Source organism: Embiotoca jacksoni, unplaced genomic scaffold (genome assembly GCF_022577435.1).
Source record: "Embiotoca jacksoni isolate LCO1_2020_lvr unplaced genomic scaffold, fEmbJac1.0.p SCAF_15, whole genome shotgun sequence".
Classification (NCBI taxonomy): Eukaryota; Metazoa; Chordata; class Actinopteri; family Embiotocidae; genus Embiotoca; species Embiotoca jacksoni.
In genome coordinates, this window is record NW_027185285.1 from 4405616 (window position 1) to 4427674 (window position 22059).

At 43.2% G+C, this 22059-nt stretch overlaps 1 protein-coding gene across 2 annotated transcripts in view; it reads right to left on the reverse strand.

Annotated features, from left to right (window-relative positions):
* Positions 1-22059, reverse strand: part of sdk2a (sidekick cell adhesion molecule 2a) — a 79545-nt gene that overhangs the window by 56779 nt on the left and 707 nt on the right. The gene's annotated exons all lie outside the window — the stretch shown is intronic.

A 22059-nucleotide genomic window follows, 5' to 3' on the forward strand; every position in this document is an offset into this window, starting at 1 on the left:
CAAACATTAAGGGTTTGGCTTAAAAGACCTTTGTTGTCATGGTTACAAAAATAACGATCTGGGTTTGAGAACAACTAGAGTCACCGTTAAAAGAAACCAATTTACTCTCACTTACCATTGTGGCAAAGTCTCCCAGTGTGTTGACCCATCCATCCACTCAACCTCCACCCTACACAGAATCTGTGACTCTTTTTTTCCATACGATATGAGTTCCTTCTCTCCTGCTGATCTCCAATTACTGAGGCCTCTGGAGACTTTCATCACTCTGTTGCAGTCCTTTAAAATCATGGATTAGAATATATATTCAATAGGATGTTTTCTCTTGGTTGAAGATTAAGTGTCATTGTCCATGAAATTACTATACTTGTTCTAAAATAAAGGCAGATTAGATAAATTGCTGCAGCTATCCAATCAAACATGCAATTTATCCTCTTGTTTTAGGAAAAAAAGCTGATTCTAACATTACTTGTTAGGATAGAATTTGCAGGCAGTCGTCTCATCTGGCTGTGAGATGATATTCTATTAAATAACGAGCTGCTATCATCGCTCTCTGTCCTGATCTGGCTCTTTCCTAATGAATCAAAACCTACTCCTCTCTGGTCTCATGCAGCCACTACTGCCTCCCCATCATAGCCAATCTGATAAAGGGATGAGAGAGGATATCATGTGTTCCTCACACAAATCCTGCCTGTAATCCGTACATTGTTGTTGTTCTACTTCCCTCACTGTAATCTCCTTGCAAGTCCATTTACCACCCCCCCCCCCCCCCACACACACACACACTTTCAGTCAACCAAATATAGTCCATCAAACGCCTTGGCTACAGTTTGGGGTAGATATAGGAAGAGAAAGGAAACAGTTAGCTGAAAAAAAAAAAATTATGAACTACTTGGGTCATCGTGAAAGAGTGTTAGTGTTAGTGCTGGTATGTGGTATAATACTGCTACAAATGCTGGCAATCTGATAATGAGGCAGGGCAGACCGGGTTTGGGGTGGGATTACATTCCCCAATGGAGATAGGGACCAGCACAGGCCATGTGGTCCAGTCCCTCATAATCCCATTTGACCACAATACACTTAAAGACGAAGACGTCTAAAGAGAGCAGATTGATGGACGGGAAGACGTGTTTGAAATAAATGGATGACATGGTGTTATGGACAAATGTCACTCTGATCAGCGGATTTAATCTCTACCTTAAATCCATCAACACGGAGGGCAACCCTGAACAAAGCCCTGCCAAATGTTGTTTTCTCCATGGTTTTTTTTCCTGCCCCTTCCCCCCCGGAGCTGGCCTGACTTTACCAGTGTTACATTCAGCAGTGTGTTTATTTCACTGTATAGCACGCTCCATCTGTTAAGGTCTGGGAATGTAAAGTGATTGCTGTCGCACATCATTTGTCTGATGCGACTGGATATTTGTCACAAGTCTGCCCCCAGAATGAGCCTTCCGAAGCATAGGTAAAGTTGCATGCACGCGCACACACAGGTAGCAGTTGGTCCTCAAACACACACAGGCAGGTACACACTTGAAAAACGTATTCTCCATCTTCAGCCGGGCTTTATTTTCGCCAAGATGCTGACGGTTCCAATCATGTATGGAATCTGAACCCATTAGCGTCAATAATAAGCCTTAACAAAGGGAACAAAAGCCTGCAAATGGATGCAGACACTGGGAGAAGCACAGTGAATTAGACTAACCCTGAAAAGGTGCATTGCAGTACAGCTGACATAGACTATAAGCCCGTAGGCATGAAGCAGAAGTATTGGTTTTGAGGTATAAAAGTATGTTAAAGCAATGTCTGTGTCTGACATAATATTTCAGGGCTCCAAAGACATTTGTGTTTAGATTGGATCGCTGCCTGTGATTAACAGGGGAAGAGCCAGGTGTTGTTGAGCCTCAGGGTCAGTTTGGGGCTCTACTGGCTGCTTGACAGTGGCAAAGCTCCACTGAACACTGTAAACTTGACTGTATGCCACAGGATTCAATTTACAAGCTGCTGGTTTAAGCTGGCATGATGAACCACCCTGTTGTTTGCACCAGGACACACTGTCTGTTTTGGAGGCTTTTTGTCCTGCAGTTAACGAGCACTCTGGTGGGAGAGAAACTGTAATGGTCGATTACAGCTGTGATAATGGCAGACTCTTTTGTGTGCACACAATGGTAGAAAACCTGTCCTCACTGAGAGGAAGGAAAACAAATGAGGAAAAAATAAACTTGCAATCCTGCAAAGCCTGGTGCTTTTATGTGATGTGCTGACTGAGGGCTCAGTGCTCTCTGCCTCTGGATCCCAGTCAAGGGGATCACGCATGCCCAACACCCCAACAACCCTCTCTCATCCATTTCCCTCTTCCCTCAACACACACTCATTTGTCACACATTTACTCACTTGCAAAGGTGTTGTGAGAGGTACACCAGGGCACTGCTCCGACTTCCTGCTCTATTCTATGATTTTTTTTTTTTTTTTTTGGGTTATTCAAATTCACGAACAATGCTGCAGGCATTTTCCTGTATTTGAAAAAATGCCAACTGAATACATTAAATGAATATTCAGAGTATCTAATTTTGAAGAAGTGGATAAGAAACTAGTTTCATACTCAACATATGGTAGGTAAGCAGTTGCAAAGTAATTCATTGGGGTTCAGGAACGAACACAAAGATTTCTGGTTATTAGGGATTTTAGTGAAATTCATGTTGGATATTTGCACATCAGTTGTTTGTAATAATTCACATTGCAGGATCTACTATACGGTGGGAACTTACTGTATTATGCATTTGGCATGAATCTTCAAAGGGCTGCAATAAGAACGTCTGCTTAAAAATGTCTGAATCACTCAAAGAAAGCAAAACAAACAGAGCGCTCACCTGCTTAACGATTCCAGAGAAAAAAAACAAAGAGAGCACAACACAGGAAACATAACAAAGAGATTCACTGTCAACCAAGCACAGGGTGCAGACAATCAATCCTAAATCAACCTCACTGAGAGATCAAAACCCTGAAGAGGACCATGTCGATTTTTTTTCAAACACAACGAGTCCACAGGTGTTCGGGGGGGTGAAGAACCACAGCTTTTGTGGACAAGGCTGAGATGACAGCATAGGTTAGTGAACAGCGCTGAGAGTTCAACACTATTAATCTCTGACTAGGGGCGCTTCAGCCACAGCTACAGTGTCGGGCTGGTGATGAGGCCGTGCTGAGTGAACAGGCTCTGTCTTCAGCTGATTAGTCAAGAGAGTTTACAAAGCCACCACAACTGTGGGCAGCCATTTGTCAGGCGCCCTGTAATTAACTCATTTCCATGGGAGGCTGTTGGGAATCTGTGGGGATCGCTAAGGAGGCCCTTGAAAGGCAATTATTAGACACACAAAAAACTAAACTGTGTGACACACACTCAAGACAAAGACACAGAGGCCTGTTTTGAGTGACACTCTGGCATGTGAGGTGAGGGTTGATTAGAGAAAGGCTATAGATCAGAATCTGAAGTAGCCGCCGCTGCAGGACAGACAGGTGGAAAGGAACGACAGAGAACAAAAAAAATTATTTTTCTCTCAGTGGGCTCATTTATCCAGAAACTTTAAGGTCAACACTGGTCTTTTTGCCATGACAGGCGATATTTGAGTCTTGTAAATGGTTGACATTTCCAGGAGGATATCGTGATGATTTCTTGCACAGCACTGCAATGATGGGAAAGGTAATTCACATACAGTAGCTCCAGGAGAGAAGGAGGCCTATTAACTAGAAAGACAGCTGATTGGGCGACCGTATTGTTTGACCCTTCGAATTGAGGGGAAGCCATGCTATGCTAATGGATATATTCCCGACTGGTGTCGTTCCACATGACACAAGAGGCGATAATGGGGAAAATGTTGCCTCAGTCACACAGGTGTTTGACACCATGCCTGAGTGCACAATGTTATCTCCAGTCCAACCAGAGAAAACAGATGTCCAGTCTCCCCCTACAGTGCAACATGCCTCTCCCATCGGGCAAGCGCATAGCCACTCCGTCACCCACGCATTAAAGAGAGGCAGCTGCCAGAGCATTAGTGTCCAAAAACTCAGTAGAGAGACAGACATAAACAAGCATGACAGTTGGTTTTGGGGATGCGTTGAACACTGATTGACAGGGCTCTGTCGGCCGGATTAGAGACGTTCATTTCGTCCTGAACTCAATTATATTTTACAAAGGCTGACATCCCCAGTTAATTGCAGCCTTTCCACATGAGGGAATTATTTGCACTTCTCAATTCCCTGGCCATGTGTACTCTGTTCCGCATGTACAGGCTTCATCTAATATGTGGAAATATTGCAAATTAGATCAGTAAAAAAAAAGAGAAATAAAGCTGGGAAAAGAAAGAAAAAAACTTAGGGAAGTACCGAGGGGCAGAAAGCAGTGAAATACTGGTACAACTTCAAGAGGGATAGCGTCTGGGTGAGTAGTCTGCCTCGGTCTCTCAAGTATGTCTGGATCTTAGCTGTGAGACAGCTTAGTTCAGAGACAGATCCAGAGTGACAGCATTGAGATGATTGACACGGTGATGAAGAGAAGAAGAGGAGAGGAAGAGAGGAGAAAAAGGTTGTGCAGCGCCACTGGCTCCACCGTAATGAAAATGTGAGTCTTGCCCGTGGAAGGATGTGACAGGAATCCCAGGCTGGATTTGTGCTGAGGAGGTAATGTCAGGGTGGTAATGTCAAGAAAGCCCATGGGCCCAGCACAGGAACCCCTGCATGTCTGTGGCCACATACGTATGCGTACATGTGTATGATTTTGTGTCACTTGGGGGTTGGTGTGGAAATAAACTGAAAAACTCTGGGGCTGTATATCCTGGATTATCCAGCCATTTCTAACTTGCCCCAACTCCCCCCTGCAGACCTCCCGTGGTTGACATGTGTCACCACACAGTCAGATTACCAGGCCTCTAATCCACCTCTGAGGCTGATTGGGTGGGGGAGAGGGCTCCGGATGATCTGCCACACTACGAATAATCCAACACCTAGCATTTCAAGAGTGAGGGGGGAGAGGAGGGGAGGGTGGGGGGCATGTTGTTGCTCCTCTGTAACTGTATGTTCAAGGTGCCATTCAGCCACGGATTAGGTTTGTTGCTCTCGTTGACATGTGGAAAGACAGCTGTCGCCAAGATGTGCACAACCAAAGCGTTATACAGGCCAGTATCTCTCTGCTACCCTTGGGCTGTCCCTGATGGTGGGGAAACTAATCCCATATCACTGTTTTGTGGTTTTGTTTGTAACAATGGGTATCAGTGACATCACCGGTGTTGACATTGGCTCAACAGCAAACAACACCAGTGTTTATCTTTGTCTGCGAGATACTGGGTGAAAAACACTCCCAGATGGGAGCCAGGCACTGCCAATGAGACATCAGGGTAAATAGGTAGACAGGAAATATTTACTGATAATAATCTCATCAAACAGATGAATGAAGCTTCTCCTTTCTCAATGGTAAACATCTTCTTTGTTGTGTTAGACTGATAGGAATACTATGCGGTATAAGACATTCAACATCGATCCGATTAAATGAAGCGTGAAGAGCACAACATTTTTAAAAAAACATGCAGTTTATATGTATATAAAGAAAAAAATGCTTCACAGTGCCACAGGTAAAACGATGATTTATGTTATATTTGATAATCCTATCTGCTATGACTCATTCGGTGACAGTGCCTGGCTTGCAAAGCTCCTTTCAGGAACACTTGACAATGATCTCTCATTTGGTCACCGTGACCCTGCTAAGAAATGTGTGCAATAGTCTAAGACTGACTATTGTTTTGGAGAGAGAAAATATTCTTTACAAAAGCTCCCTGGTGCCGCAAGGCACTCCACTGATTAAGACAGGCCAATCACTCTTAGTGTCAATGTCAAGACTGCTAAGAACAAACCTGCTAAGGACACAGCCTCTCTCTCACCTCAGAGGAGGAGAACAGCCCTCCAGAGTGGCAGACAGCCAACACCAGTTCATCCAACTCCCCATTAGTAGGAGTAAACCAGTGAAACATGACCTCAGGAGACCCCTGACTCAGTACAGGGCAAAACCACCAACTTATTAAGCTTGAGGAGCATCAGGTTAGTCTAGAGTGCTGCTGTAATGATGTAAACAATTCATACTGGTATAATTTTGCGAAACGGAATAATTTTGCGAGTTATTGTTCCGTCATTGTTTTGAGTGTGGGTGTTGCTCTCCATCTGGGAGATAGGGAAGTTATTAACTGAGCACAGACAGTTTCCAATCACTGTAAAAGTAATAGGAAAATAGCTGGAAATTACATAAAACTAGTGTCTATAAAATCCATGCAGTAGCACTTAGCCTACAACCCTCCTCTCCAGATGTTGGTTAAGGTCAGAGCTCAGACATTATAGCAGACACTCAACTGTGACCAACTTCTACACATCTCAGACTGTTGACTGCAGAGAAAGAGGTAAAAATAATATCTGATAACTGCTCAGGCAGCCTCTTACTACCACATAGTGTGGCCTCTGTGGTTAACACAATATCTGAGTGATGTCAGGACAGTCATCTACATCACCGAGATTAACATGTAGGAGATATATAATGAAATATCTACATGTCCAGGCCGAGCTGTTCAAACACTATCTTTATGGTTAAATGTGCCCCTGGAGATGGCAATGCAGAGGTTAGACACAGAAACACAGACTGAAGACGGGCCACCTCTGCTACGGGGCCTGGCCACCAACCTCACAGATTTTTTTAATGGCACACTAAAATGCTGCGTAAAGACTAAATTGCTGCCCTCAATGGGCAACAGATGATGGAATTAAAGAGATTTAGAGCCGTGGGGGGAATATGTGTGTTTGATGTGGGCCTGGGATTGAGAGAAGAGAGGAAAGAGGGCAGCAGAGCACACCAAGGCAGCATCTGGCCCTTGTAGGGGCAACACGGCTCTGTGGGAAGTCTCTGCAGAGTGAGAAAGGGCTGACTGATGGCGCTTTCTAACGCCCACTATGTGCAGAGACTGGCACTCTCCGACTAGTAACACCTGCTGCACCCATATGGTGCTACAATACCACCCATCACCTAAACAAAACCACAGAGCATGTGAGGCGTAAAAAAAAGTTCTAACTGTGAAATTGCGAGGCCATCACACAAAAACACCCATTCCAACCCTACCCCTACTCAAGGTAACCATAGCAACCCCTCACCTGTCATCTTCTCGACAAGAATAGGCAGGCAGCCAGGTCAGAGTGACACATTTTCTCTAACTGGCAAACACACAAGATGATTTTTCATGTGCTGCGCAGTTCCCCATAATCTCTAATATTCCTACCAGAGCATAAGCAGACACACTTAGCCTACTCGATAAACGGCAGATTTATCATCCACCTTTTCTCGCACCCTCCCTCTGTTCACTCTCTTCTGTTTGTCTCTCATTAACCAACACTTGTACTGTCACCAATGCACCCATAGACACATATGCACAATGACACATTTTAGCTTCACTATTCTTGCCAGAGGAAGTTGGCAAAATGGCAACATTTATCCTGACCTGGCATATTCTGAGCCCAAGAGAAAACGTGGCTCAGTATAAAGGGCTGGTGGGCTGCAGCAGGCTTTCTATTCATTAGAGACAAAACCTGGATCTGTGGCATGATCTGGCTGGCTGGATTTATGAATAGGGCCAACAATCCAGCAAGGACAAACCCTGTTAACCCTTATACTATGAGCCTGGTGGTATACAACATAGTTGGAGAGGGAGGTGTTTGTGTGCCGTACTACAGAGTGGGTAGGCATAAAAAAGAAAATAAAAATAATAATAAATAAAAGACGTAAAAAAAAAAAAAAAGAAAAGAAAACTTGGCCTGATGATAACAGTTCTGTGCTGCATGTGAGCTCACAATATAGCATGTGCTGCACAAGGAGACACGAGACACACAGCTGCAACATACCGGGCGACAAGTAGTCAGTGAAAACTCCAGCAAAAATTGACTAACTGCAGCCTCATCCCTCACTACTCTCCCACACACAACTTCTGCTTTTATCTCGTCCCAAGTGTGGAGGGAAGTTAAAAATAATTCAGAGAAGAAAGGAGGGCTAGCAGACTGACATATTCAAACAAGCTCTGGTGTAAGGGATGAAGCTAAAGCACAGCGGCTGTTGATATGTTAGGATGGGACAGGCTTTATCCCTGGTGATAAGAGGGGGATGGGCCTCACCACCTTGGCTCTCATTTTCCCGACGCTTTCATCTCACTGCACACCGCAGACCCAGTGACTCACCCAGCGTGCAAAACACAGCCAAAACCAATAGCCAGCAGATAGCATCTCTTACGCTAACAAGCTTTTCACTTGGGGATACCATCAGCTCCCTGGTTTTCTCATACAGCTAATTAGGGATGGACTGAGAAGCAGACCTGCAGCTATCTATTCACCCTGTTTTGTTTTCCTCTCTCCTCTCAGTCTTTTATAAATCTGCTGCTTGTCTCAGTCTCTGTCCTAAGCCGTCTGTCTCTGTCACTCTGTCTCACTCCTTCCATCTTGCTCACACACACACACACACACACACACACACACACACACACACACACACACACACACACACACACACACCTCTCTCTCTCTCAATTCAATCCACACTCCATTCATTTTATATGCCTGTATCTACCATCTTCCAATCCACTACCATTGATGCCATCACTGCCACTGTGTCCAGCCCAAGGCCACTGCTGCTTCTTAATCCCATTAGACCCAACACAATCAATTATCCAGCCAGCCATAAGGATCTGAGAGCATTAAAAGGTTAGCTCAGGAGATTTAGAGCCATTGATGTCTATGACAGGAATGGACCCCACACCCTCCTCCCTCAAGCCCTCCCCGCTTACCAGCGTGTTAGTGTCTGTGGACGTGTGTATGTATGTCAGCGCGTATTCATCAACATGACATCCCAGCACCAACCTGAGCCACCATGCATCGCTGGCGGATCTTTAATCATGTCCCTGCAAGTCCTGGCAAATTACTGCCTTGTGATGGTAATCAATAAAGCGATAAACACAGCCAGGGACTGCAGCTGCTGGACTGAAGAAATACCACTGCGGCCACTGGTTGAATTTTTTTTTTCTTCCTCATAATCTGATCCACTCTTGCCAAGAGTAAAAGAAAAAAAGTAGTAGGACTCTCTTCTTCCAAGCTGCAGAGGCACATTGTGGGGGGAGAGAACAGCGTCTCCTCACACGCTGCACTTGTATTGAGAGATGGAGGAGTTGTGGAAGTGCAGGTCAGTCAGTGCTATCAGGCAGATAGACTGATATAATCATATTGTAATCTGTAGACTCATCTCACCTCCCTCCCTCTGTCCCACCACTGCATGTCCATAAACTCCATGCCCCAGTGCCACTCCATTCATCGCTCCATCTAATTCTCTCACTCCCTCCCCTTTATCTTTCCCATACATTCCTCTCCTACACTCTCTCCTCGCAGGCTTGTTCCTTCTCAGGCGAGAAAATTAAATAGGATCATTCCTCTTCAAAGGCACCACTATTAGCCACATAATGAATATTCAGTTAATGTAGCAGAGAGAAGAGACTGTGCGAGTAACTGAAAAAAAAAATGACAGCAAGAAACGAAAGGTGAAACTCTTAAACTAATTTTCGACTGTCTCGCAGCACAACTACAAAAGCAAATGAATGTGTGCCGGCATATCGCTTTCCATACAGACTTTGTAGCCAAATAACACAAAGCATTAATAATTACAAATACCTTATTACCATGAATGAACAGTCCTGTGACATTTAACAATGTGATTGTAGATCTACCTCATCAGAGTCCAATACATCATTTATGTCCCATTAATATTTCCAGTGATGAATCATTGATTATGGGGCTATTATGAAATACTTCCTCAAATCTCTTGTCCCTGATGCGACCTCCACTGAAAAATCATTTGGCAAAGGCCTGAAAGGCGCTGAAGCACTTGTGGCTCTAACTTAGACTCCACTCCTAAGAACTTGTCAGTTTGCGTTCTAGCTGCAGCTGCCAAGCACCTTCTCAACTGGTATTCAAATGTGTTTCCTCATGCAGACACGATAGCCACTTTCCAATTTCAACTTCATCTTAAACCACCAATTTCTACTGCCGTGCCGGTGATTGAAATATGAAACCCTGCATATATACAGGCCATTACAGAGAATACAAGCCTCCAGCAACTGTCTGTCTGCCCAGGGAAGTAAGAGGAGAAGAAACAACAGGGATCAGCTACAGCCGGAACACATTTCTATTTATTTATTATTCAATAATGCTGAATTGGCCCCTGACCCCCAGCAGCAGTTCACACAAACTACCCTCAGAAGAAAATGGCAGCCTTGCTGAATCAGGAGGAAATCAAACAGAATCCCTGGGGCTCAGTGGTATGAGAGTTCAGATATGACAGAATTTGACGAGTCTCCCCTTTAAGTAATTCTTTTTTTTTTTTTTATTCATTTGAACATATGTCAAAAGCACACATATTCACTTTCCAGGGCAGCACTATGAACGCAGACATGGTGGCATACAAATAACAAGTAAATACTGTAAGTGAGTCACCCCAATAAGCAGAGTCGTCATGAGCATTCTGCAAAGTGATGAGCATTTTTTCCAAGATTGCTCTTGCATCCGCTCCTTCCCTGTCTCTTTCTCCAACCCCACAAACCAATACAGCTTTTTCAGGGGCAACATGTAGTGCTTTTATCTGTCTGTTATGCCTCTACAATTTTCCACAGAATGGTTTGATGGGACGGTACAGCTGGTGAGAAAAGATTGTAAAGTAACTGTTGTTCAAGAGCAAAATAAATTAATTGAGTAGCATAGCACATAACACAGACACCAGAAAATAGTGGAATGAATTTGGGGGGGGGGGGTGCAAATGCTACTAACACACTGTTGTCTGCAGCTTTCAAGGTTGTTTCAGCTGTTAATTAGTTCAGTCTGATGGCTTGCATCCATCGGTGTAGTCTAACCCAGTTAAGTCAGCTGCTCAATGAGTTTTCTCTGGGCCTTAAATACTGAGCCACTGCTCTACAGGAACCTGGCTCAAGGTTAGCACCATGGTGTCAGTCATGCCCAATGTTCAGCGCTCACAGTCTGCCATGCTCCTCAAGTGGCTGCCAGAGAACACTAACCAAGGTTACGTCTGTCAAATGCAATGGATACCCCACTTATCTCAATCAAAGTCCTTCACAAATCTTTGAAAGATTGGCCCTGCATGGGCTTCAAACTTAGAAAAATAAGGACATTAATTCTTGGGAAAAAGATGAAAGCAGGGGAAACAGTCATGCTGTTGCACCTAAACTGAACAGCTTGAATTATCAAGCCGAAGCCAATCAAATAAACATCTTCAATTAATCAATTAAAATCGTCTCCTACAGAGGGAAACAGATGAACACATTTGCATATGTTTGTTTTCTGTATCTCATCTGTGTTAAAGAAAGCGAAACACTTTATTTCTCTCTTTTTATTAAGGTCAAGGCTTTTGATGTGAATAAATTAAATAAACCTTTTGAGAGACGAGGCGGTACGAGATAGACCACGTGATATATTACTCGTTGAAAAAGCATAATTGTTGAGAAGGTGAAAAAAAAAAGATTCATATTGCATAAATCTTCACATGGTTTCAAACAGCTGCAGCTAAAAAAAAAACAAACAAACAAAAAAAAAACCTACGAAACTTAAAGCATACTTCTTTATCTTGTACACTTGATACGATCTGAATACATGTTGTTCAATTAACAGCGGCTCATGATTAACGGGCATGTAAAGTAATGACTGTGCTTAAATGCCAAACTACAACCACGAAGAGATAAATTGACATGTCTTTACATTCCCAAAGTCAATCTGAATGTAATGACCTGTGCGTTAATGACAATAAATTACCGCACTTTGTTTCCACAGGAGACAATCTATAAGTTGCTTGCCGGGCGAAGTAAATGTGTTGTTTGTGCAGCATAAATCACTAGCTAAACATATAACACCTGTGGAGTTTAAAAAGTAAAAGAGGTCCTCTCTCTCCAGCCTCCCACCTGCTCAATATTTCACACGTAATATAAAATTATCTTTTTGTTGTGACATCATGCACAAATGGAGCAATTAACTAGGATGGACACAGGGATAATTATCATTTGAGGGCTAAAACAGTGAAGTAGACACAGGCTTTGATATGTCAGCTTGTCTGCGTCCATTGAGTAAATATCATGAGATGACAAGGGTGTCTTTCTTAAATGCTGAAGCCTTTTTGAATATCATCATGCTGGGGCATTCGACTGTGTGTGATTTTGTGTGTGAGTGCAGGTTGTTTGTCTGATCCCTGCAACATCTTCCATCTCCAGGGGCAGCGGTTCTCTCTCTCTCATCAACCATGCCCAGCCAATGTGACTGTCACTCCCAATCTGCACTGAGAGGGGAGCCTGTGCCTATTTTTATAAATGTATTCATATTCATTAGTCCTGAGTGTCATTCATAGCAGCAGTTCTTTAATGCGGTGCGTAACTATCAGAGGCTGGAGGAGTCTGCCTCCTCTCATCTCACAAATTAATAACAGAGGCAATCACTGCAAAGGTGCCTACTGTCAAACAACAATGGCTCCTGATTTCCATCAACTGTGCGCACTTCCTCATTTCCACACGACTCAAAAAAAAAGAAAAGAAAACCTCGGTCTGTGGTCTTCCCTTGGGGAATCACAACAAAAATGCCATTGTACCAGCCTTTGAAATACGCAATCATTAGTTTAAGTGAGAATTAATAACAAACCTTTTTTTTCCATGACCCACCGCAATATTGTGCCTGATAACATATTGGTGGCAGTCGGTTAATTGTGCAGAATAACTGGTGTGAACATTGGCTGCTAATGAGAGAAATTAGGTATCAGACTCACACAAGATTTAACTTCACCCGCTTGCTCAAAGACGGCACACTTTGGCTTGATTGGCTTGTATGTGTCACATAAAGCATGATGAACATATCCCACGGCGTAAACCAGAGCATCAGCCCAGAGAGCCAAGAGGGAAAATCCACTCTGCTCCCGAGGAGACTGTTTTTAACGTATCATGAAGACACATCATATGTGAACGCTTTTCTCCATACGCTATTCTTATGCACCATTTTGGGCACTGTGCCTTCTAAAGTAATGGGAGTGGGCTGCCTCTCACAGTCTTGCCATGTTTTTTTCATGGCCATTGTTTCTGCTCCACCCCACTTTAAATCAAGAGAATAATGCCCCCTCCCGCCCTCCCCCCCAAGCCCCCCTACCCCACCATACTTCACTCTGGACAACATTAATAAAACAAGCTTTCAATGATGCAGAATGGAACGCCACATTGGGCTCTGAGCGGTAGTGTGATTAAAGCTTTTAAACACTGCCACCCTTTGAGTTTGCATATGTCAGCTCTGCAGTCTGTATTTGTAAGAAAGCTGGTAGAGTACATGTTCCCTCTGTCGTTTGCATTGTCTTTTTTTTTTTTCTTCTTCTTCTCACTATTCCCCCACTAATGCAGTGAGGGCAAGCCGACTGAGGGGTCCACGTTAATATGCTATCCATAGCAATAAAAGGACATTCAACTACAAAATGGGAACATGGAGAACAGAGCCCACTGAGGACGATAAAAGTAGAAGGGTAGATGTTTGGGGACAGTGATCGGGTCTATTTCCCAGATCTAACAGCTGCATGTCTTCCTATCCTTGTATAGCAGACAAACCTGATCATTTAGTCATAGTATCCTTTTTCTATTCTGCATCTTTACGTAATAATAAGGTTACAGCTTTTCTCTCCCTATAGAGTCACAATACTGTGAAGCATTTGAAAGACACTAGTGGATTGGTATAGTGAGCACTCAAAGAACACATTTTTGACTGGTCATTTCTCCTCATAGTTCCTTCTCTATAATCTAATTATGACAACCCCCTTGAGTGATTACAGAAATGGAAATAAAGCTTTTTAATTGAATTTCATAAAATGAAACATCGGCCAGAGCAAATTCATTAAACTGATATAATCCCACTGACTCTCAAATTTCCCAGTCCCCACAGGCAAAGTACATGTTCAGCATTGTTACAGTAAGATATGTGCTCAAACATTTTCTTTTGCAGAACAAGGAGAATTATTCTTTGATAGCCCTGCACTTTGCAAATTCAAATAGCTCGACCGGCACTTTGTGTAAGATTTGAGGACAATGATGCTGAAATGTAGCCCGAGGCCTCTGCAACAGCACCACAAGTCAGCGCAGCTGCAGCCATCATATGTCCACATGTGCAGTATGCTCACACAGAGGGACAAACAGAAGCTAAGCCTGCTTTTATTGCTGCCGTAATGCTTTTGATTAATTCAGGCGTCACAAATCAGTTTTGAGCTATCATATGTATGTCATACGTGATGCAGATCCGTTTTGGCTTGACTCTCTTGGGTAAACCTCATGTTTTAGCCAAGAGTGTGTTCACGTGTCCACTGCATCTCCAGTGAGGAGACAGGGGGGGGCAATATTGTCAGAAGACCTCCTGGTACAGTACAGTACGTGCCCCCAACAGGGGACGCTTGGGCTCGTTTGTTTAGTGACTTCACTCTTGCTCTGAGATAAGAGGAGACAGTGACCGAGGCATTTGGGACATGGTAGTCCCCTGCAGAATTAAACAGGCTGCGTCTCAAGCCCCAGTGACAAGAAATCTCACTCAGATCACAAAAGGCAGCAATGATTGCGTCTGACATGTGCATCCTCTTCCTTTAGATGCGATGTCTTTGTTTTGTCTGGATTACTTGTGTGTAGGCCTTTGTATTTTTGCGTAGCCTATGTGTGTGTGTGTGTGTGTGTGTGTATGTGTGTGTGTGTGTGTGTGTGTGTATGAGTGGGGGGTGTTTTTCTCCACTCAGCCCACTTCTAAAATTGAAACCATGACCTTTTTATACATGCCCGTCTCTGAAAGCAAGTAACAGCTAAAGAGTGGTTAAAAGGGTGATTCCAAATTAAAAAAAATTAGACTCATCGTTGGATAAGCTGAGATCGGTCGTGTCTACCAGGCCGAGCAAAACGCTGAAATACAGGGGTAAATGTATAAAAAGGCTGGCAGTAGGAGAAGTGGAAGGGTTACTGTTTGGGCTCAAACTGGGCACACTAATCCCTTTGATCCCCCCATTTTACTGTCAGCTGTTTCCTAGCTACCGTCGGATCTGCACAGAATTTAGGATTTGTGCTACTGTACACCACAGCAATCTCTACCCCACTGATGCAGCGCTCTCCTTTCTTTCCTCCATCAATACCCCACCCAGCATCAACATCTGTAGCAATATTCATTTCTCTCTCTGTACCCCCCTTTCTCCTCCACCTCACTGCAGTTGGCAGTGACTGCGACATGGCAGGGAGACAGGTTAAATTGGAAAGTATTTTGCACAGAGGACCATCAGAACATGACGCTTCACACTGATAAAGCTGATTCAGATTTTGTCTATTCACACGAGACACCATGGCGGTGCCCCACTTTCATTAGTTGTGCCGAAAACAGCATTCAAATACTGGTTTGGTCTTTTACGAAAGCTCCATTTAGCAATAATGAAACAATCTACATGTATTTGTGTCACTGCCTGCATTGGAATAGGAAAATCTGTTTGTGTATTAGCATACATGTGTATTTTTGCTACGCGCATATTTGTGCATCTGATAACATGCATTAAAGCAATAAAGGCACTTTTATCGGGTTCCTCTTTCAAGCTGCCTTTGAAATTAAAATAAATAGACTAATATATCTGCGCAGGATATCTTTCATCCTTGTCAGTATTGGTTGCTTTCAGAGGTGCAATGCACCACAGACTCCCCACTTAACCTCTGAGGAGCTCTCCCAACTGATCCTAAATCATTCCAGGCAGAAACACATGGCGGACTCGATTTGCGTATTGGCGGATTCATGCTTCATTGTCAAACACTGGCTCTCCACGGCACTGCACCTATTAATCCTGCAAGCATGTAGAAGCAGAATGAATACCACAAGTTTCTCAATTTGCTGATTTCAATAGGAGCTGCTAGGCTGTATTGATTTTTGTGTACTTTACACTTACATGATTTGTATCATTCAAGCAGTCAAACTCTCAGACCACCTTTTTGTTTCTGGACCCTTTATTCATTGTGTATGTTTCGATTAAGTAGTTTGAATCTCACCAGTCAATTCTTTCCTTGGCATATAAATGAAAATGTAATGATCCTGGCCATGGTCAAATGTGTTCTCACTCAATATGTTCACAAAAAAAACATAGTTATACAAATACCCCCGTAGCCCTGACAGTAAAAACAAATACATTTATCAGAGACATCATCAGGCTGAACTTTGTGTTTTGGGTCTGTACATACTTTTCTACATCCAAACTGCCTTAAAAAAGGAAAGCAGTCTTTGTCTGGGCTTTCATCTGAGGTTGAATCCCACCATATGCTTTTCGTCTTGCACCTGAAGCGCTTTCATGGCTTATACTGAGGGGCCAAGGAACGGGAATCCAGATGTGACATCAACCAAAGAAAAGAAGCCAGCAGTACCCCTGTCAGCTGCCATCACCATCACACTTCTTAACTGACACTCTGCTGATGTTACAGGCAAGGACAGTGATCAAAGATAAAACAATGACAACCTGCTCCACTCTGCCATGAATACCAGCTCAGAACTCCTTATCAGCACACACAAAAGCCTTTTCTGGATGAGACTGTAGGTATGAATTTCTTTAGATTTATCTCAGTTGTTGCCTTTGCATGTTTAACATCCACACTGATATCCCCCCCCCCCGGTATCTCTGTTGTACACCGTTTTGTTTATAGTGAAGGTGGAGTACTGTCAAACTGTGACAGAAGTGGGGAGGGCCTGATGCTGAGCTCCCACTATCTTGAGGAAGAGGAAGACTGCAGGTGTTCAGAAACAAAATCAAATGCAATATGAAATCCCATGTGTCCAAGAACAGGACAATGGGGAATGAGAGTCAGCGCTGGTGCTAATCAATACTGAGCACAAGGCATTGAGATGCAGCTAGAGGCATCTCGCCAGGCCCCCCGGAGGGGGGAGGGGGGGGTCTGGTAGGCCTGCTGCCAAGCACAGCCTGAGCTGTGCAGCAGCCCTGCAGATTTCCAGACAAGACCTTGCCCGTGGACAGGAAGTACACCATGGAGTGGACTTGTTTCTCCACTCACCCAGCCCTGCAAACCTGCTGACCTCTGACCCCACATTCATGCATGATGCATCTAAACAAAGATGGAGACAAGCAAAGTAAAGTTGGCACCTTATCATCTTGACAATGCAGCTTTGATAGTCAAACACGCAGGCAGCAGAGAAGCACTGGAAGCAAAACCAGGCATATTCTCTTCATGTCTGCTTTAGCTCCAAATGTTCTGGGCTTGTTTTGACTCTGCTATATTTTGTCTCTCTGTGTATCAGTGTTGAGTTTAACAGCAACACTGCCGTGTCTATCCGTGTCATCACTTACTGCAGGCCAACACGTTGTTGGTAGTGTTGTTGTGATTGGCTTGGTCTGAGGTCAGGACAAGAATGGAGCAGAATGTCAAGATGTGAATTCATTCATGTGAATGTACAAAGACAAAATGGAGAGGTACAACCAGTTTTTTTTTGTTTTTTTTTTACTCGGACAGAGAGAAAGAAAAGAGGGCCCTCCACTCCCATCCCACCTCGGTTTGTCCTCCATTTCTTTGTCTCTTTTGCCATTTTATTCACAACACAAGAATACACTCACCAGTCCCCAGGAGGGGCAAGCTGGATGAGAGCAGAGATTCAGTGAGCACATTATGCTGTAAAAAGCATTGTTTGTTGCCACAGTTTGCATTGACTTGCCTTTGTGTTGTTTAAATGTTTACATGGAACAGCTTGGGGGCTCGAAAACAGATGTATGGTCCGAGAATACTGCGTAAGTACAATCCTTCTTTTCCCTGGATGAAAGTAATGTAACCATTTTTAAAGGCTTTTCAAATGGCTCCTTACAATGATTCTTTGATGAGGACGCATGCACAGCATTTTTGGTCCCTTGTCAAAGTGATATTAGACAAATTAAACGAATAGCGCCACTTCACGATCCCCTCCCTACAGTATGCAAGGTCATTTCTTCTTTCAGCGACTGTCCCAGCACAGGGCCTGTTCTGAGACATTGTTTTGTTCTTGATAGTTGAGGTGCCTCCTAGCCCTGTGTCAGATTGATTAGACTTTTAGCCAGGAGAATTAATATGTGAATAATTTGTCTGTTTTCCCCATGCAGCGCTTCTCCCTTCAGTCTCATCAGTAAACAAGGAGACATAGAAAGAAGAACTGGCCTCCAAATCAATGCTGTTAGTATTGAAAACTCGAATTTCAGTAGCCTATAACTTACCCAAACTGTAGGTTTTTTCACTCAGTAAGACAAAAAAAAAAATCCTCGGTGGATAAAGAGTCAGTTTGTCTATCATTTTCTGGAGGGAAGATTTTTGCCTCACCCTACAGGTTGTTTCTATATCTTGTATTCACACACTTACCAGTCAAAGAGAATCCAGATTACTGTGTGCCTATCCGATAAAATTCACACCACAAGCTCACATAAATGCTTTACACTAACACAGCAAAAAAATAGAACAAATTCAACTTCTTCATACTAGGTGGGAATTTCATCCAGTCCCAACTACACAGACAGTAGAATGGAGACACATGGTGGGAGATAGGACTCTTTGCCCCATGCAAACACACATTACCATAGCCCTTTGGGCAAAATGGCAATTACTGGGCAAGGGGTGGATGCCAGAACCCTGCAGAACAAGTTAATTTGATTACATTTCCATTATGAACTATAAACACAGTTTTGCTGCTCGACTGAGCCAATTAAAGGCTTCCTGAAGCTAAAAGCCGTTGACAGCACAACAGCCCCATTGTTCTCAAACAATAAAGTTGATTGTAATCATTTGTCACCCTTAAACACATTTAAAGCATTAGTATTTCCTTTTCTTTATTAAACATACCCTCAATTTAAAAAAAAAAAAATAATAAAAAAATATATATATATCGGGCTTTTTCATTCATTTATTTTATCTGTTGCTGCCAGTGAGCAAAGATTTATTTTCTCTAATTCAGTTGTGATGTTCTATCTTGGTGGATGAAGCATCCTGTGGCAACATGAATAAACATGCATAGACAGTGTTTGGCAGCCAAAAGAAAAAAAATAAGCAGCCAACCAGCCAGACATGGAAGGCAGGCGCTGAGGAAACACAAGCAGTCTGATTTGGAAGTCAGGCTGCCACCACATTTCACCTGAGGCTGCACAAGGCACTCGCTGGTCTTTCCTGGCGTGAGCACCATTGCGAAGAAAACAAGCATTTAGTCCAAATTTCAGCAGCTGTTGGCTCTCTGGAGCAGTAAACATGTTTAATTAACTACATTTCACCAAACAGGGAGATACATATGTCATAAATATGCACTGTGTGTAATTATGGCATCGCAGCTGAAAAGTAAGCGCACTCCCACCACGATAGTACCACATATAGGACTTGTGATAAGTGCTTCAAGTTCAGAAAAATTAAAAGATTTCATCAAGTATAGGTCTCATGAGTCTGTATCATGACAAGCCTAAGGCCAGTGTGGCATCAATGTGAGCATGCAGCTCTACTTTATGGGGCTACATGCAAAACAGATTGAGCTTTCTATTTTTTGTGATGGAGTGTTGTACGAGTGGGTGCAGATGAGCGGTTTTGTCATCAGTCTTTGTAGGAACTAGGAAATGCCTTTGATTCCTTAAAAACTGTGTAGTTCTCTTGATGGGGTTGTGTAATCTTGTACATATTGATTTTTCTATCTTTCTGTGGATGTGTTTGCGTGTGTGTGTGTGTGTGTGTGTGTGTGTGTGTGTGTGTGTGTTAGTGTGTCACTAACGTAGATGAATTATGATCTGGTGCCCGCATTAGAGCAGAGAGTTTTAATCACACAAGGATTCAGAGTGTTTTAAACAAATGCTTTTTGTAAGCATGGTGGATTATCATAAGATTTAAAGATTTGGAAATGGCTGACAGCTGTCAAGCTGCATAATAATGTACGTCCAGAAAATTATAGCAGTTGCCGGTTGGCAGAATGTCAATGCTGCTATCTAGATTAAAGCTCAATAGACAGGAACATAAGCACCAACCGTGTGTGCGCACACAGAAACACTTACACAAACACACCATGCACACGTTTACACATGCATCCAACAATGTACACATAAAAACACATTCGCTCACAAGACATAGATTTCAGCAGCGGAGGTTTTTAGGAGGAAGGAGAATAAACAGAAACTGCTAAGAGAAGAAAGACAAAATATCATATGTATTTACTGGATATTTCAATGAGAGGGTCTAAATGAGTCTTAAAATGGCTTGCTGAGAGCAGCCTGTAGAAAGGTTCCCCCCATGGATCTATCATGTATCCTCTTGTGTAGGGGAGCAGCCAGCTGTATTAAAAGCAGCAGGAATCTCAGTAGGAACCTGCTGAAAAACAAGTACATGCCACCTCCGGTTTCCCTGGGGAAACTCGTGTGCCTGTGTGTTGCCTAATTTAGGACATCCTCAAAGGTCCTCCCCTCGCAGGCAATGACTACCGCATCCTTAACTTTATGCACAGGCCCTGCTGCACTGCCACTCATTTTGCAAACAAGGACTCCCCATGAGGATGAGATCTGCTTCCTACTACAGAAGCACAAGGCCTCTCCGGATGCTGAGAGGACCCCCTGCAAGGACTGCAACTGCGTCTTCACTAAAGAACCGAAAGCAGAAATTGTGCACAATAGAGGAGGCCCTTCTCCATTGAAAGAGCGGGAGCGCAGAGGAGTGAATCTCTCACCAATGCTAATGCACAGCCGGGGAACATTCGAGGGGCCAGAATACCAACTGCAAGGATGAGAAAGAGGTCTGTTTGGGGGAGGAAAGGTAAAGCCCTGTGAAGTAGCCTCGAAGTGCTCAACAGATCCGCACAGACTCCGGGCATGTTAGCTTGAGTAAAAGATGCTAATAACAGCTAGAGAAACTGTGCCCTGCATAACAAGAGACGCCTGAGACTCTTTTCAGATAAGGTTGGGAGCACTTTAGAGCAATGCGACCTGTTCAAAGACAAACAAGCAAAGGGATTATGCTGCTTTTAGCACTTTGGTCTACTGAGCATTGTGATTATAAGATGGGGAGTGCATAGAAAAGCCACTTCTCATTTGAATCAACTTCCAAAACGAGCCTTTTTTTTTTTTTTTTCCCCCTTTGGGGGCTATAGAAGTATATGCTTCAAGGATTTGTATATGTTTGGTTTTGTATGTATGTTGTTTTGTATGGTTTTTATTACAGGGGGTCATACAGAGCCGCAAATTATAGAAGCATTTCTGATATAGATAACTATCTATCTATCTATCTATCTATCTATCTATCTATCTATCTATCTCAGAAATGTTTCTATAATTTGCGGCTCTGTATGACCCCCTGTAATAAAAACCATACGTTACACTTTGTCTTTTATCAACTTACTTTCAGTTCTTGTGACAATTTATGCTCTTCCAATTGTGAAATATGGAGGCAGGATGGATTTGCTCTTCCTGGCTCCATGTTTTTATTTAGCATCTATCGAGCTCATTATTTTGTCACTGGTCAAGAGGTCATGCACTAACAGATGACAAGTGAGGACCCGCACTAGTTTCACAGTGAATGTATGATTAGTGTACATCTTGTTTCGCGCCTGTATGCTCAGATCTCTGACTGTGCTGCACATAAATGAAACATACATTCATTCTGTTCCAAGCACATCACTTTCTCTGAGCCTCTAAGCATGAGTATGAAAGTGGACATCAGACAAATGCAATAGAACCTTCAAACAGTGGCCCAGCGTCATTGCTCAATAGTCATATTCACACAAGTAGATGACAGCCTGCAGTAGGCTATAAAGGTGGCCTATAGGCAGGAAGGGCAGCTCAGTGTACAATAGCAGTGAAACAATCCGAGGTTTCCAGGGCCACTGGACTTTCTATAGATTCCATTAGAGGTCTAGAAGACCTGCAAATATAAAATGTGATAAACTGAAATATAAAAATATAATGTCATGCATTGAAACAACAGACAGGTCTTT